Source organism: Silene latifolia, chromosome X (genome assembly GCF_048544455.1).
Source record: "Silene latifolia isolate original U9 population chromosome X, ASM4854445v1, whole genome shotgun sequence".
Classification (NCBI taxonomy): Eukaryota; Viridiplantae; Streptophyta; class Magnoliopsida; order Caryophyllales; family Caryophyllaceae; genus Silene; species Silene latifolia.
In genome coordinates this window covers 214,609,256-214,625,495 of record NC_133537.1, presented here as the reverse complement: position 1 = coordinate 214,625,495, position 16,240 = coordinate 214,609,256, and the positions used below count along the sequence as shown (strand labels likewise).

At 40.7% G+C, this 16,240-nt stretch overlaps 1 long non-coding RNA gene across 1 annotated transcript; it reads left to right on the top strand.

Moving 5' to 3' along the window:
- Window positions 1–1,247: 1,247 nt before the first annotated feature.
- On the top strand, window positions 1,248–3,493 carry LOC141621700 (uncharacterized). The gene is made up of 3 exons (XR_012532591.1): window positions 1,248–1,447; window positions 1,547–1,656; window positions 3,437–3,493. It is a non-coding gene; the product is annotated as an uncharacterized LOC141621700 (long non-coding RNA).
- The last annotated feature ends 12,747 nt before the right edge of the window (window positions 3,494–16,240 follow it).

Genomic DNA, 16,240 nt, shown 5'->3' with positions numbered 1-16,240 from the left:
CTTTCCGTGTGCTTGAGAAGATTGGCCCCGTTGCTTACCGTTTGGAGTTGCCCTCGAATTTGAGCAAGGTTCATGATGTCTTCCATGTATTTCAGTTGAGGAAGTACATTAGTGATCCGAGCCATGTTATTCAAGAAGAAATCCCAGATTTGGAACCTAACTTGACTTTGGAAGAAAGGCCAATCCGAATCCTCGAAAGAGCAAACAAGCAACTTAGAAACAAAGTTGTGCCCCTAGTTCGTATCCTTTGGCGTTGTGGAAATGTCGAAGAAGAAACTTGGGAGCCTGAATCTTCTATGTTAGCTAAATATCCCGAACTTTTCTCGTGAGGTAATTCTCTTCCCTTTATCTAATTCTTGTGAGTTTTAGCTATCCTTTCGAGTGTTCCTCTCCTTCTCTTAAATACTCTCCGCGTTAGTAGTCCTTACTTAGTTGTTTAAAAGTCGTAGTTAGAGTTTGGTCATAGCTAGTGGAGTTATTATCCTTATTATAGAGTTTCGAATTAAAGATTTTTGAAAATGTTTAATGTTTTCCACTGGTTTTAACGTCAATGAGTGGTAAAGCTCGTTATTGGAGACGTCCGATAATTGGTTTTCTCATTTGTTGGTGTAAAAATATATATTTTTATGTCTTTGATTTGGAATGTTGATGTTCTTGAACGGCCGACGAGGATTTTCCGTTCCATTGAAAAGACACTTATACTTCATACGTCCATATTTTGAAGATTTTGTTTACTTGATTTTAAGGTGATAGACCTACATATATACAATGTTCCTTCTTCTAAGTTTCGGAGACGAAACTTCTTAAAAGGAGGGATGATTGTAACACCCCGTAAATTCGAAGACCTTTATTATATTTTAAAAGTAATATTTTAATCTATTTTAATTTAATATTAATTTATTTGAAATAAAATCTATTTGATAAAATATAATCTTATTTTATTTTGAAGAAATGTAATTATTTTTGATAGTTTAGAAATGTTTAAAAGTGATTTAAACTATATTTAAACCTTTTCCTTTGATAAAATAGATTTCGGATAAAAGTCGTAAAATCGGGATTTTCCCATTTCTTACGGTCGTTGGGTAAACGAGTTTGGATATTGGGCATATGTGTACTTAATCTTTTAGTAAAATCGTGTTTAAGAACTTTAATTTTCTCGGAAATCGCGTTCGACGAATATTTCTAATTTCGTAAAACAACCAAAACGTAAACAATTGAAACTCACCCAAACACCCTACCCAAAACCATGCACCCTCCATCCTCCATGGGTCTCCTCTTCATCTTTCATTTCCTCAATTCTCATTCTATCACTTCCTTCTCTCAAACACCAAATTCCTCTCAAAATAACCTCCTTACAATCCCTAAATCCACCATAACTTCTTCATTTCTCCACCAAATCGCATAAAAATTATATATTCGGAATCCTCTCTTCAATCCTCATCTACTAGTAAGCTTTATTTTCATTTCCCCCAAATTTTGTTTAAGACACTTTTTTTTTAGGGTTTCGAATTTAAGCTTAATAATTGTGTTTTTGTTGTTCTTATAGGTGAAGAATTTGAAGATGAGTTAGGTGACTCATATGTTGTTGAAGATGAAGAGTAATTTTGGGTTTTAGAAGCTTTCTCAAGTTATTACTTGTCTCTTTGCTAACTTAAGGTAACTATTCCGAGTTACTCGACGAATTAATGTCACATTAGTAGTTGTATTCGTTGTTTGTTGTTGTTTGTTGATGTTGTTGTTGTTGTTTGTTGTTGTTTGAGACGATCTTGTTGATAAATGAATGAATGGTGTAAGATGAGTATGCTTATGTTTAATTTATGTTAACCATTTGTATATTATTGTTTAGAACAAATTTGGATGAGGAATCATGTGTTGTGACAAGTCCGCGTGTTGGTTGGAACGCGTCAATACCAGACCGAGACATTTTCCAATGTTTCCAAAAATAGGACAGATTGAACGGCATCGAAAAATTAGGTGGTTTAGCCACTTGAATCACTCAATTCGGAGTCCGTATGAGTAAATGGCGTCGTTTTATCGATAAAATTTATAGAAAAGTTTACCCTTGTGTGAGACGGTTATTTATACTATTTTATTATGCGAGAATTTAATTGAATTGGATATTTTGTAAGTTGGAATATATTTCCTTATGTTGATAGTTTTTCACATGATAGAAATTGGAAATAGCATGAGAATGATATTGTGATGAATTTTGTGATTTCGGCCAAAGTAGGCCAAGACTCTGAGCTGGGCCAGATTGACCGAACGAGTTTGGTCAAACTAGGTTTAAACCGGTCAGCCTCGATTTGACCAATGACCCGTCGCGGGACTAGGGTCGAGGGTTTGTCTTTGAGGTGAGATTGGTTGATATTGAATGTTTCATATTGATGCCTTGATATTTATGATTCAACATGTTGGTAGCTTGATGTTTTAACCATATGAGCATGATTATTATTTCACATGTTGGTTGTTGGATGTTTTGGTTGCCTTATGCTTGAGTCTTGTTTGCCTTTGGCCATTTTAGCTTATTCTCATGGATTATGATATTGATGGTTAGCTATAATTTGGTTATTGATGACATTGAGGATATGGTTGGATTGTCTGCTGAATAGACATTTATATAGCCTTTCACATGATAGAATGTTAGCATTTATGTTTGAAAGTTGGACTCTTTGCCCCTCTTATGGTTAAGTGGGTGTCCTACTTGTCTTAAGTGTTGTAGGCTAAAGCATTCAGTTGGGACTAGGTCCTAGGTGAGTGACTTCGGTCGATGTCATAGATAGGCCCTTATAGTCTTTGACGAGTGTATGTTTGCGGCTTAATAGCCTTTGTGTCTTAGCTTGGTGGGCTTATATCCAAGTTAGGGCATGACCTCCTGACGTACTCTTAGAAGTATGTGGTCAGCTTAAGTACTAGCCAACCCTTTGGTGGACTCCTTAGGGGCACTCATGTGTGTGATCATGGGTCTTGGATGCGGTATTTTCCGCATGTCGCTAGGTCTGCGCAGGTTTAGGACTAGGGTGTTTACCTTACCTTGTGGTATAGACTCGAGTTACAGAGTGACTATTGACCGTCCTAAGAACTTATGCCTGTCTCTAGATATATTGTCCTTTCTTGTTTAATGATTCTATGAATCATAGAAGGTGAGATGCAAGCCGGCTATGGTTGATAGAGTTTGGATTCCTGGATGTTATGTGATTCACATGATAGTGTAGTATGAGTCGGTCTAGTATTCACATGCTAGGACTATGTGTTGTCGTATTGTTGTTCACATGATAAGCATGATTGTCTAGCATCTATATGCTAAGGCTATGTGTTATTCATATTCATATTCTTATGTTTACATGTTATATTAATTATGACATTTCGTGGCTGGGAGAACTCGGAGTTACTCCCCACTGACCGTGGCTTTCGTATTTGTATAAAATGCGATTGACAGGTAGGTGATGCATATATGGGGTACATGGACGAGCTAGCGAGCAAAGTAACCTTGGGACCTAGTTTGGCTTTATTTTATTGTGACCCTTGAACACTTTTTATCTCATATACTTTTTAGGGACATATGTCTCCCTTTTTCATACTTGGGTTGTATAACTTTATTTCGCGACTTTAGCGATGTTTTATTTATGAGGTTTATTTTGGACCTTGCATGTTTGACACCTTCTCATTTGGATATTTTTATAACAGGTTCAGGTTTTAAAAATTACAGGTTTTTACCCAAATGAACCTATTACAAACATATCCATGCAGTTTTTATCTAGAATTATATGTTTACTTTTCCGCAATAAATGAGGGTGTTACATTTAGTGTCTAGGCGAAGCTAACGTTGTTGCTCCGTGAGTTTAATCCACCTTGTCAATGCCAAGTGATCTTGATTCCCATGTGCCCTCGGGAGTACGCCTATGCCATACGATATCCTCGTTCCACGTCCGACAAACTTGTGATTCCCATTTGCCATCTTTTGGCACCAGAATGGCCAATTTACTTTTCTACTCCCAACAAGTCAATAATTGAATTTAAACTCGTGCACACTTACGGTTTTATTTTCTTTTTTTTGTTTTACGGTAGCAGGCTATGCCCACGTTATTTACGGGTCATACAGAATGTCTGAGTCGCATTTCGTGCTCACCCATCAAGTTTCGATTTCAAAATGCCAAAAATTTCAAAATTTCAACATTTCAAAATTTCAAAAACTTTTTTTGCGAATTATGAACAGATGGTTCAAATCTCAAAGTTCAAAATCAAATTTTTGGTCGACGACCCAACATCCAAATGATTCGTTTTAAATTCGAATTTCGGGTCGATGGCCCAAGATCATAAGTGATGTCAGATTCAAAATTCGGGTCGATGGCCCATTTATTCAAAATTTTTAACAGGTTCAAATTTCGGGTCCATGACCCAGTCTTTCAAATTCAATTTCGGGTCGACGACCCAGCTTTCCAACACTTCAGACTCAGACCTCGGGTCGACGGCCCAAATTTCAAATATTTAAATTTAAGTTTCGGGTCGATGGCCCAACATTCTAAGTGATGTCAAATTCAAACTTCGGGTCGATGGCCCAATTATTCAAAATTTTCAAATTCAATTTTCGGGTCGATGACCCAATCTTTTAAATGATCCAATTTCAAGATCGATGATCCAAATGTGCTTATGTGATGATTATTGCTCGTACATTTTTTGTGTTTCAAATATAGCAGGATATGCTTCAACTGGGGGCTCTAAAGTCTTCGACTTTAGAGCCATCGCAAACTGGGGGCTCTGGAGCCGTTGGCTTCAGAGACCATTATCAAGATGAAATGGATGACATCCACTCAGAATTCAATTCAATACAAGAGTATGAAATGGAAGAATTCCGTACCTGAAAGCAAATGATGAAAGTGGTGGCAACCTCCTCGGAAAGTCCTGTCCCATTTTGGCACCTGCCAGCAGATAATAAATTTTGGGCAAATGCCAGCAGATGATAAACTTTGGGCAAGTGTTAGCAGTTGCTGAACTACGACGCGGGTTTGATTCCGTCAGGAACGGATACGTAGGCGCCTTAGGATAAGGCTCAACCAATCACATATGCAACTTTATGGGTCGACGACCAATGATGACAATTCGACGCAACAGAAGCAAGAGTTAATCCCCGACGACGTTTCAGGTATGATCTCTTCTTATGGCTGGCGAGCTTATATACGCAAGTCTAATGGACTACAAACGACCCGCAGAATCCTCAGGTCAAGAGGGACCTCGGGTATACTTTGACTTTCGCCTTGTCCAAGCCTCAGTCAAAGTGGGGGCTCTGTAGATACCCGTATCCGTCGATATTGGAATTTATAGAGAACCCGACAAACACCCGATGATGATAGGACACATGTATTCTTTAGTTGTCATTGTCATTATTTGGGCTCGTTTTACGATGTAGAATGAGCGTTGTCGACGAAGTATTTTATTAATTTAAATGATATTTAAATTAAATGTTTTTTTAAAGTGAATTCATTTTATTGTTTTAATTTGAATTTATTTTCTTAAATTTATTTTATTGAAAATAAAATAGATATTTGATTTGAAAAATCATTCTTTAGTTATTTGATTTGAAAAATCAATTTATATCGTTTATAAACCGTATTTGAAGAACTCGATTTTTTACGATGGTTTTATACGCGATTTTGAACTCGTTTTCAACTTGAGTTGGGCACGATTTTCGAAGCAAACTCAAGCCAACTCTTGACCCATAACCCAGCCCATCACTCACCCTCATAACCAGGCCCTAACCCCATCCACAAACCCATCCAAACTCCCTCCAATCCAGCTAATAACTTTTGTCCCAAACATTTCGACTGACCAACCCTTTCCCTTACCCGTGTTCAGCTTTGCCAAGCCCCAAACCCGCTCCAAACGCCACTTAAACCCGTGCCCATTAACCCTAAACCATACCCTAATATCTTACCCATATTAACTTAGCTTAACCACCAGGCAAACCCCTCATACAAACCTTAAAAACCCAACGAAATAGCTGATGGACAGCAGCTATGCAAACCGAGTCCAAGGTCTCTTAACCCTATCAAACCCTACTTTAACTCTCTATAAATACCTCCCCTATGCCATACATTCAGGGCTCAAAGTTCTCCATACATACTACCGTCACTCACCAGCATTAATCTCCACAAACAAACCCTAGTTGCCTCTCAAAACCCTCGACAAAACCGAGACATCCAAACGGAGAAACAGCTTGTGTCTCTCTCGAAATACCATTCGTTTCCCCTTCACATCTCCATTAAAATTCGAGTTTATTGTTCTTAATTAACCATATAACATCCATCTACATCTTAGACAAATATTCACGAGCCAAATTGACCTTGAGAGTACACGAATCCCCTCGAAAAACAGAGTGTCATACACTCTATTTTCGCGGCTTTTCCTGTCTGTCCAGTTCTGTTTGTGCTAGTTTTTCGTGCCCAATAACTCAAAATGAGCGTGGTTTGTTTTAAGATCTTTGTTCTACTCTCTTTCTAGTTTTCAAAACATCTTTTAAATCTAATTTTCACCGTGAAACGAGTGAGAAATTGCTGTTTGAAAGTTGCTGTCCAGATTTACAAAAAACGTGTTGTTGCTTTGTTCCTTCGTCGACGACGGCCTCTCGAGATAAAATCTACGATCGATTACGACCCAAGACGGTGTCAACGATAAATGTAGGTTGAGGGTGCATCAATCCTCCTCTTCTCCCTTTTATTTAGTTTTTTTTATGTTTGTTTTTTATAGTTCGTTTTTACTTTGTTTATCGTTTTGTTTATCGTTTGATTTCGTTAACTATGAAACTAGTTAGTTTGAGTACGAGTTAAAGTACCACCATGAACACCCGCGTTGACTTGAGTCGGGAAAGAAATCCGCCACATCGGTCGGTCGTACCCCCCTTCTCATTTACATATCCTCGTGTTCAAGGTAGGACATTAATAAAACGAATTCTAACTTTGTTCCTTGCTTTTGACCCCTCGCTTGTTTCGCTCAATTTGACCTGCCCTAGGACCCTTCGCATGTTAGTTCGACCTCTGATTGTTAACATATGACTCTTTTAGACGGCGTTAGATCGTTTTAATAACCTAATTAGACATGTTAGGTGGCATCGACATAGCCTTAAAAATCGATTAACAATTCTATAACCTAATTGAATGCATCTCTCTTTTCACTTGATTTCTCGCTAGCATAGGAGTGCGTGATTAGAACCTTCCTATTAACACTCGATGAATAAGCGTTAATCTTGTAACTTAGTGACCTAATTGGACCCTTTATTAGGCCGTGTAGAATGCATTCGCGCGATATCTTCTCAATCGATCAACGTCGTTTCTAACTTGTTTTCTAGCCCGTTTTCTAACTCGTTTCGCAATTATTTGATCTAACTAATGAACCTAACCTAGGAACTAGGGTGGCCGTGGCTTGGCCGTGAGGGTGGCCGTATCTTTTGTCTTTCTTGCTTCGTTTTTTTATACCATTTGTTCTTTGTTGTTTTGTAGCTTGTAATTTATAGTTTGTTCATCGAGTTGTAATTTTCAAGTCTGTTTTACTTTTATCGAGTCAAAACTTCTTCAAAAACCTTAGTCTCATTTGGTTAGATGGTTGTGTTCCAATTCGTGTAAGAGCCTAGTAAATCGCATGTTGTTTAAAGCGACATGGCCCGATTTATGCTAATGCATGCTTTGGTGTGTGACCCAATGTCTAATTCGATAAGATTAAAAGAAAGCACGCATTACGAGGAGTGACCCAAGGCCGTGAGTTATGTAAACCGTGGGCCACCCCTTTGTGCACGTTTTCCTAGGCTGAATGGCCATGTGTCGTGTATGGTATCGTATATAGCAATTGTATTTAGATCGAGTTGTATCTCTAATTTCTCGTTGTGTCGGCATGAAATGCCTGGGTTGTAATAGGGTAGATCCCAACGGCTCCCCCATTCCCCTTAAGCCTTGTTTGCTTTGTTTTGTATGTTGTTAGATCAATCAACCCACATGCTAAATTATAACTTTGACAAAATTAGTTTAGTTGCATCTAAAACGACATAGAAATTGTTGTCACATGTTAGGGTTTTTAAACGATGTTTTCATATCATATATCGCAGTAGCTACGACCTTGTTTGAAATCCGAAACTTGACTTAGTAGAGGGTGTTATTGACGGGCGGGGTTAGGTGTCCTTATGGGCTTCCTAACACGTACCCTCACCCCTTACTCAAGATCTATGGTTTGTGGATCCGTCTAAATACCATTTGATTACGAGAGTCATTCAAATCGAGTGATATAGGGTACAAGTCTTTATCTTTAATCACTCGTAGTCGATTGGCTTTATGCTTTTCGATAAAAGGTGTAAAGTTGACTTGAACGGTTCCAAGTTCCCATAAAACTTGGTGGCGACTCTAATTTGTCTTAATTCGATTCGAAAGAACCTCGAGTCGATAATGCCTAGTGTGGATCCCGCGGACGCAGATCCCGCGGGCGTTGTCCACACACTGACACTCCCTCCTTTGACACCACATGCCCCAGAAAGGCAACCTTCTCTAACCAGAACTCACACTTGCTCAACTTAGCATAAAGATTATTTTCCCTCAGGGTCTGTAACACAATTCTCAAATGCTTCTCATGCTCTTATTTATTCTTAGAATACACCAGGATATCATCGATAAAGACAACCACGAACTGATCTAAATAGGGACAAACACACGATTCATTAAGTCCATGAAGACTGCCGGTACATTAGTTAATCCAAATGGCATAACAACAAATTCGTAGTGTCCGTACCTTGTCCTAAATGCAGTCTTTGGAATATCTTCGTTCTTAATTCTCAACTGATGGTACCCCGACCTCAAATCAATCTTAGAAAATATTCCAGCCCCACTCAGTTGGTCAAATAAATCATCAATCCGCGGCAAAGGGTAATGATTCTTGATAGTCACATTATTCAGCTCTCTATAGTCAATACACAACCTCATGCTCCCATCTTTCTTCTTAACAAATAACACAGGTGCTCCTCAAGGTGACACACTCGGCCTCACATAGCCCTTATCCAATAACTCCTCCAACTGCTTTTTAAGCTCCTCCAACTCCTTAGGTCCCATCCAATAAGGTGCTTTAGAAATTGGTCCCGCCCCAGTTTTTAAGTCAATGCCAAAATCAATATCCCTCTGAGGTGGTAACCCTGGAATCTCATCTGGAAACACATCCTGAAAGTCTTGCACAACAGGTATAGATGCCGCACCAGGCACCTCCTCTCGCGTGTCCCTCACATGACACAAGATCAACTCACCTCTCTTCCTCAAACAAGATTTTAAGGTAACTGTTGAGATAAGTTTTATTTTTGGTTTAACTACAAATCCCTTATAAGACACTTTTATGCCCTTAGGTCCACTCAAGGTTACCTTCTTTTGGTGACAATCTATAAAGGCTTTATATTTACTCAACCAATCCATCCCTAAAATTACCTCAAAACCATCCAAAGGAAATTCAATCAAACTGGTCAAAAAGATAGCTTCCCCAATTTTAACTGACACATCTTTATACACCCGACTACAAGGTATGGAATCCCCCGAAAGTATATCAACTAGGTCTTTTATCTCATCATATTCTTTCAAATTTAAAGTCCTAGCATGCTCACTTGAAATAAAAGAGTGGGTAGCTCCCGAATCAAACAAAACAAAGGTAGGCTCAAAATTAACAAGAAATGTACCCGTGACAACATGAGCATCTTCCTCGGCAGCTTCCTTTCCCATCATAAATAATTTCCCACTATTCTTAGCTCTACTCTGGGTTGCTGATGCTGACCCATTCTACTGATTTCCACTGTTCATTATCTTCTGAAAATTATTACTTTGATTGTTGTTGAAGCGATTTTGATTGGAATAATTGTTGTTGCTCCTCTGATAATTACCACCATCAGATCTTGAATTATAATTCCCATAATTCTGTATAAGAGTACGATAGCCTCCACTCTGGTTCACAATTACAAAACCCCTTCCTTGACTTCCCATATGAACTCTGCAATCAGCAATCTTATGACCCACTTTCCCACATCTAAAGCAAGTAACCACACCGCCTCCCGAAGATCCTCCTCTGTCGAAACCTCCACGGTTTCAATTCTCATTCTGCCCATTGTTGGAGAAAAAAGATCGGTATGGATTCATATTTTGTTTCTTATTCCCAGCATTCTCACTTGCAGCCTCAGTCTTTCTCTTCTCACCCTTTTCTTTCTTTTCTTCCTTAAGCATATCTTCAATCCTCTCAGCATGTCCAGCTCTTTGATACACGTCATCCATGTTACTTGGTTGCCCAGCTCCCAGCCTCTTCTTGATAGTTGTGGTCAACCCCTTCTCGAATCTAAATGCCAACATCTCCTCACTGAAGTTTAAGTCTGCAACATACTCAGATAGCTCCATGAACTTATTGTAGTAGGTCTCCACTGTCATCTCATCTGTGATTTTGAAAGAGTCAAATTCTGCTTGTAATACTCCGTATTTATAAGTCTTGGGGTACTCGATCGAGTAGGCCTTACTCTGTCGAGTAAGGGTAAGTTGCGTTTTAGAAAAGTTTCTGACCTGTTGGGTACTCGATCGAGTAGCTGGGGCACTCGATCGAGTAAGGGGGTACTCGATCGAGTACCTCGGGTACTCGATCGAGTAGCCGGTTTTACGGGGAGTTTTCTCGGGTTTTTTTAATTATGCGATTAAGGTATAAAAGCTTTGTCGTCATTGTTCTAAATCACTTTTGCAAAACCTAAATTACTGTTTAAGAGAGAAAGCAAGCAAGTTCTTCATCCTAATCGCATTATTAGAAATACACGGAGTTTGGAAGGTCAGTTCTTAGCGTTGATTATACCGTTGAGTTCCTTGCGTCGAGGGTAAGATCTATGTACCCTTTTTATTGTCTTTCCTTGGATTTGGTTAAACCCTAATTTAGAGATTTGGGGGTTTTTGTATAGTATATGATTCGGTAGCATTTATATGTCGTATGATAGGAGGAGGTTTCATAGAGGAAGCTTTTTGATTCAGCAGTAGAGACCGTCTGATTGTGTGCTTACCAGGTAGGATTTCCTACTCAGTATTAGTCCCATAATGGGATATTGGTTGATGTGTTGTGTTTGGTTGGTTGACATAGTACTTGTATTGTGATTGGGGTTGTGATCGTTGTCTATGGTTCGCGAGGCGTGGCCTCGGCTGAGTGGGGTCACTTGCGGGAGTGGCTTCACGCCCTAGTTTCGCCTTCTGTGGAACCCGCCACAGAAGGGATGTGCACATTAATGGACAGGGTTATCGCTCACTATGTGGAGCGGGGATTTGGTGGGTACGGCTGCGGTCCCCCCTTTGGTGGTGGTCCGGTGGACGATCGTCGAGTGATTGAGATGATTGGATTTGGCGTGATTGTGTGTGTGTGTGATTAGTTTGTCTGTTTATCTTATTGTTAGTATATATTGAATTGTGTGATTAGTACTGACCCCGGTGTTGTTTTGTAAACCTGCGGTGATCCATTCGGGGATGGTGAGCAGATATTGAGCAGGTATTGAGATGAGTACTAGGATAGCTCGGATTGCCACGACATGATGATAGGAGTCTTCCGCTGTAGCTTATTAGTTATTTACATTTCAGTTAGAACAGTCAGTTTGAGAATATGTATCGTACTTTTGGTTTGGTTTTGAGAATTGTAACTCTTCGCTAAGTATTTATATTTAAACGTTGTTTCATCATTGTTATTTGATTATCATTGCCTCGGGTAACCGAGATGGTAATGTCTTCATACCTGAGTGGTCCTGGTAAGGCACTTGGAGTATGGGGGTGTTACAAATGGTATCAGAGAAACGATCCTGAAACATGTAACCAATGAACCTAATGAACATAGGGAGTCAACTAAAATGAACCCGGGGTAAAAGTTGTAGGAGCTAATGCAAAGGCTTGGGAGACGTCCTAAAGTCGCGAAGTCGCCCTACAATTTTGAACCGGACACATGGGGGGAGTGTTTGTCGAGTCGTATGTGTGTTTGGTTAACTTGTGTAAGAATGTGATGAAATGTGTTAATTGTTGGATGTTTGAAGTAGAAGGTTGAGAATGTGAAAGAAAGGTTAATGAAATATGTAGACTTGTTGTTGGAGTGATAACATGTTGGATGTTTATAAGGTGGCATTTAATCACATGATATAGTGATCTCGTAGATCGTACGAAAGCATGGGTAGCATTATATGCTTAGTTATGATATAATATGTGGTTTTATAAAGTTTTTTTAGCATGTTAGGATATGATATAGCATGCGGGTAGCGTTTCTGAATTAGCATGACTCGATCGAGTGGGACTTACTTGATCGGGTGGGTTTTTGATGATTTTGAGTCCAGAATCGTGTTTTTGGGTACTCGATCGAGTAACTAGGGGTACTCGATCGAGTAGGGGGTCACTCGATCGGTCGAGTATGAAAGAGATCAGAAGGTCTGTTTGGGGTCTGATGTTTGGGTACTCGATCGAGTATGTTGGGCACTCGATCGAGTAGCCCGTTACTCGATCGAGTGTGTTTGGGAACTCGATCGAGTAGGTTCTGGGCAGCGTGTTTTCATGTTTTGAGATTTAGTACGTGTGTTTATGTCTACCCTTTCTTATATATAGTTTCAAGATGCCGCCCAAGAAGACTGCTTTGTATGCGAGAGCTAAGCTTATGAACATAGATGACATCGTTAAGATGTTGGAGCATCAGGATGCTCTCAGTGAGGCTTTAAAGACTGTGGGGAAAGATAAGGATAAGGATAAGGAGAAGGAGGTTGATCATTCTAAAATAAGCCTCTATATCGCGAGGTTTAACCCGAATGTGTACAAGGGAGTTGGGGAGCCTAACCTTCTTGATAGTTGGCTGAGAGAGATGGAGAATATATTAGATTTGGTTCACTGTCCTGATGAGATGAGAGTGGAACAGGCTGCGTTCTATCTGAGGGAGGCAGCTGGCAAGTGGTGGGATACAGTGAAAGTGAGTGCTAAGGAGATATATACAAACCAAGGGTTACTTGCTATACCTTGGGAGGAGTTTCGTAGGGCTGTGAGGAAGGAGTTTGTGCTGGAACATGTGAGGAGTAAGTTGAGGAAGAGTTTGTGAGTTTTAAGATGACCCATTTGAGATGTACGTAGCCGAGTACTACAGGCAATTCAATGAGAAGTCTAGGTATCTTTGAGGATATGGGTTTGAGTGAGGAGAACTGGCGTTGAGGTTTGAGAGGGGTTAACCCCTAAGATTATGGATAAGTTACCCGTGGGAGTCCTTGCGATGTTAAGGAAGCTTATGAGAGGAAGTGGGAGAGCGAGAGGTTGGTGGAGATGGCTCGGGAGAGGTTAGGTGGTGAGAAGAGGAAGTCTGAGAGCGAGGGTGGTGGCCAATCTAATCACAAGAAAGGCAACCACAATCGTCTAAGGGATTTTCTTCGGGTCGGGGTTGATCTTTGGGGCTTCCTTTGGGCGCGGCCGTGGAAGTGTTAGTGGTAGTTGGGGAGTGACTGCTATATTTTGTGGTGGTGTAGGCCACAAGAGACATGAGTGCACAAGTGCACCGGGATCTTTCGGAGACCGCACAGAGCTTCGCGAGCAATAGGCCGGCTGGATCATGGCCAAACCGGGAAGTCGAGTTGCAGTGGAGGCAACCGCAACGGCGGTAATTCTTATCAGAAACCACCAACGAACAACAACTACAATCAAGGGTCGGGTGCTAAGCCGACCACATCAGCCAGTACTGTCCAGGGAGGTGGGCAGAAGACCAGTGGCAAGTTATTCATGATGGAGAAGAAAGCAGCTGAGGAGGATGCTCACGTTATCACCGATACTTTTCTTGTAAATGGTATTCCTACCTTTGTTTTGTTTGATTCGGGGGCTTCTCAGTCGTTTGTGTCTTCGCGTCATGTTAAACAGTTGGGTTTGAGGGTATATGAGTCTTTTAGTGAGCGAGTTTTTATACCTTCGGGTGAGTCTGTATCATGTGGGAGATTGTTTAGAGATGTATCTATGATAGTTGGGCAAGTTGATCTACCTGTAGACTTGCTAGAGTTCCCGTTTGACGGTTTTGAGATGATAGTCGGGATGGATTGGTTAGGAAAGTATAAAGCTAAGATAGAGTGTCATCAAAAGAAAGTATCTTTAAGAGGTCCTAAGGGTGTTAGTGTGTCTTATCGTGGGTTTCTAGTCAAACCCAAAGTTAAGTTGATTGCAGCTGTCGCCTTGAAGTCTTATCTGAGGAAGGGATGTCCTTTGATCTTGTGCCATGCGAGAGATGACCGGATAGAGAGTCCGACAGTTGAGGAGATACCAGTGGTGGGGGAGTTTGCCGATGTTTTTCCTGACGAGATTCCGGGGTTGCCACCAAAGAGGGAGATAGATTTCACCGTTGAGTTGAAACCAGGGACGGGGCCAATCTCTAAGGCACCGTACCGTATGGGTCCTAAGGAGATGGAGGAGCTTAGGAAGCAGTTGGATGATTTGATAGAGAAGGGATACATTAGACCAAGTGTATCGCCGTGGGGAGCACCAGTTCTTTTCGTGAAGAAGAAAGATGGGAGTTTGAGGTTATGCATAGATTACAGGAAGTTGAACCGAGTGACAATAAAGAACAAGTATCCTTTGCCAAGGATAGATGACATGTTTGATCAGTTGAGTAGTGCATCAGTCTTTTCTAAGATTGATTTGAGGTCGGGGTACCATCAGGTGAAGATTAGAGAGGTGGACATACCAAAGACAGCTTTCACGTCAAGTTATGGCCATTATGAGTATGTGGTGATGCCGTTTGGGTTGTCTAATGCACCGGCAGTGTTTATGGATTTGATGAATAGAATCTTCAGACAGTTCTTGGACCAGTTTGTAGTGGTATTTATCGATGACATCTTAGTCTACTCTAAGACTAAGGAGGAGCATGAGGAGCATCTAAGGATCGTGTTGCAAACTTTGAGGGATCATGAGTTGTATGCTAAGCTATCCAAGTGTGAGTTCTGTTTAGAAAAAGTTGCTTTTCTGGAGCATGTGATCTCTAAAGATGGGGTAGCTGTGGATCCGGCGAAGATAGAGGCAGTGACAAAGTGGGAAGCACCAAAGAATGTTGCTGAGGTTAGGAGTTTCTTGGGTTTAGCTGGATACTACAGACGGTTCGTGAAAGATTTCTCCAAGATAGCTAGACCTATGACAACGTTGATGAGGAAAGAGAACACGTTTCGTTGGGATGAGAGTTGTGAGACGGCGTTCCAAACATTAAAGGAGTGTTTGACCACAGCTCCTGTCTTAGCATTGCCTGAAGGGACCGAGAACTTTGAGGTTTATACAGATGCCTCGAAGAATGGGCTGGGATGTGTGTTGATGCAGAATGGTAAAGTGATTGCCTATGCTTCTAGGCAATTGAAGCCTTATGAGGAGAACTACCCTACTCATGATCTGGAGTTGGGGGCTGTGGTGTTTGCTCTCAAGATTTGGAGACATTACCTTTATGGAGCAATCTTTAAGGTATTTTCTGATCACAAGAGTCTCAAGTACATCTTCACTCAGAAGGAGTTGAACATGAGACAGAGGAGGTGGATGGAGCTGATTGGCGATTATGACATGGAAATCATCTACCATGAAGGGAAGGCCAATGTTGTAGCTGATGCTTTGAGTAGGAAGAGTGTACATTCTCTGTGTACAGCTCTATCTTTGATGAGGCTCAGAGATGAGGTAGCAAGCTTTGGGATACATATGATGCAGAAAGGAGATGCCATGGGCGATATGAAAGTACAGCTTGAGTTTTATGATGATATTCGAGGTAAGCAGGCGTTGGACCCTAAGATAGTGGAGTGGAGAGCTGGAGTAGAGAAAGGGACAGTGTCCTGGTTTTCTATTCATACAGATGGTAGTTTGAGGTTTGATGGTAGGTGGTGTGTTCCTAATGATGAGGAGTTAAAAAAGACTATCATGACAGAGGCACATTGCACACCATATTCAGTACATCCGGGTGGTGACAAGCTATACAAGGATTTGAAGAAAACGTTTTGGTGGCCTGGGATGAAGAAAGAGACAGCTGAGTTTGTGTCCCGTTGTTTGACATGCCAGAGAGTTAAAGGGGAAGCAACGACCACCACAAGGTAAGATTCAGTCTTTAGAGGTACTGAGTGGAAGTGGGAATCCATTTCCATGGACTTCATTGTGGGTTTGCCAAAGAGTCAACAAGGTAACAACATGATTTGGGTAATAGTGGATCGACTGACCAAGTCAGCTCACTTTGTTCCAATGAAAGATACATGGACTAA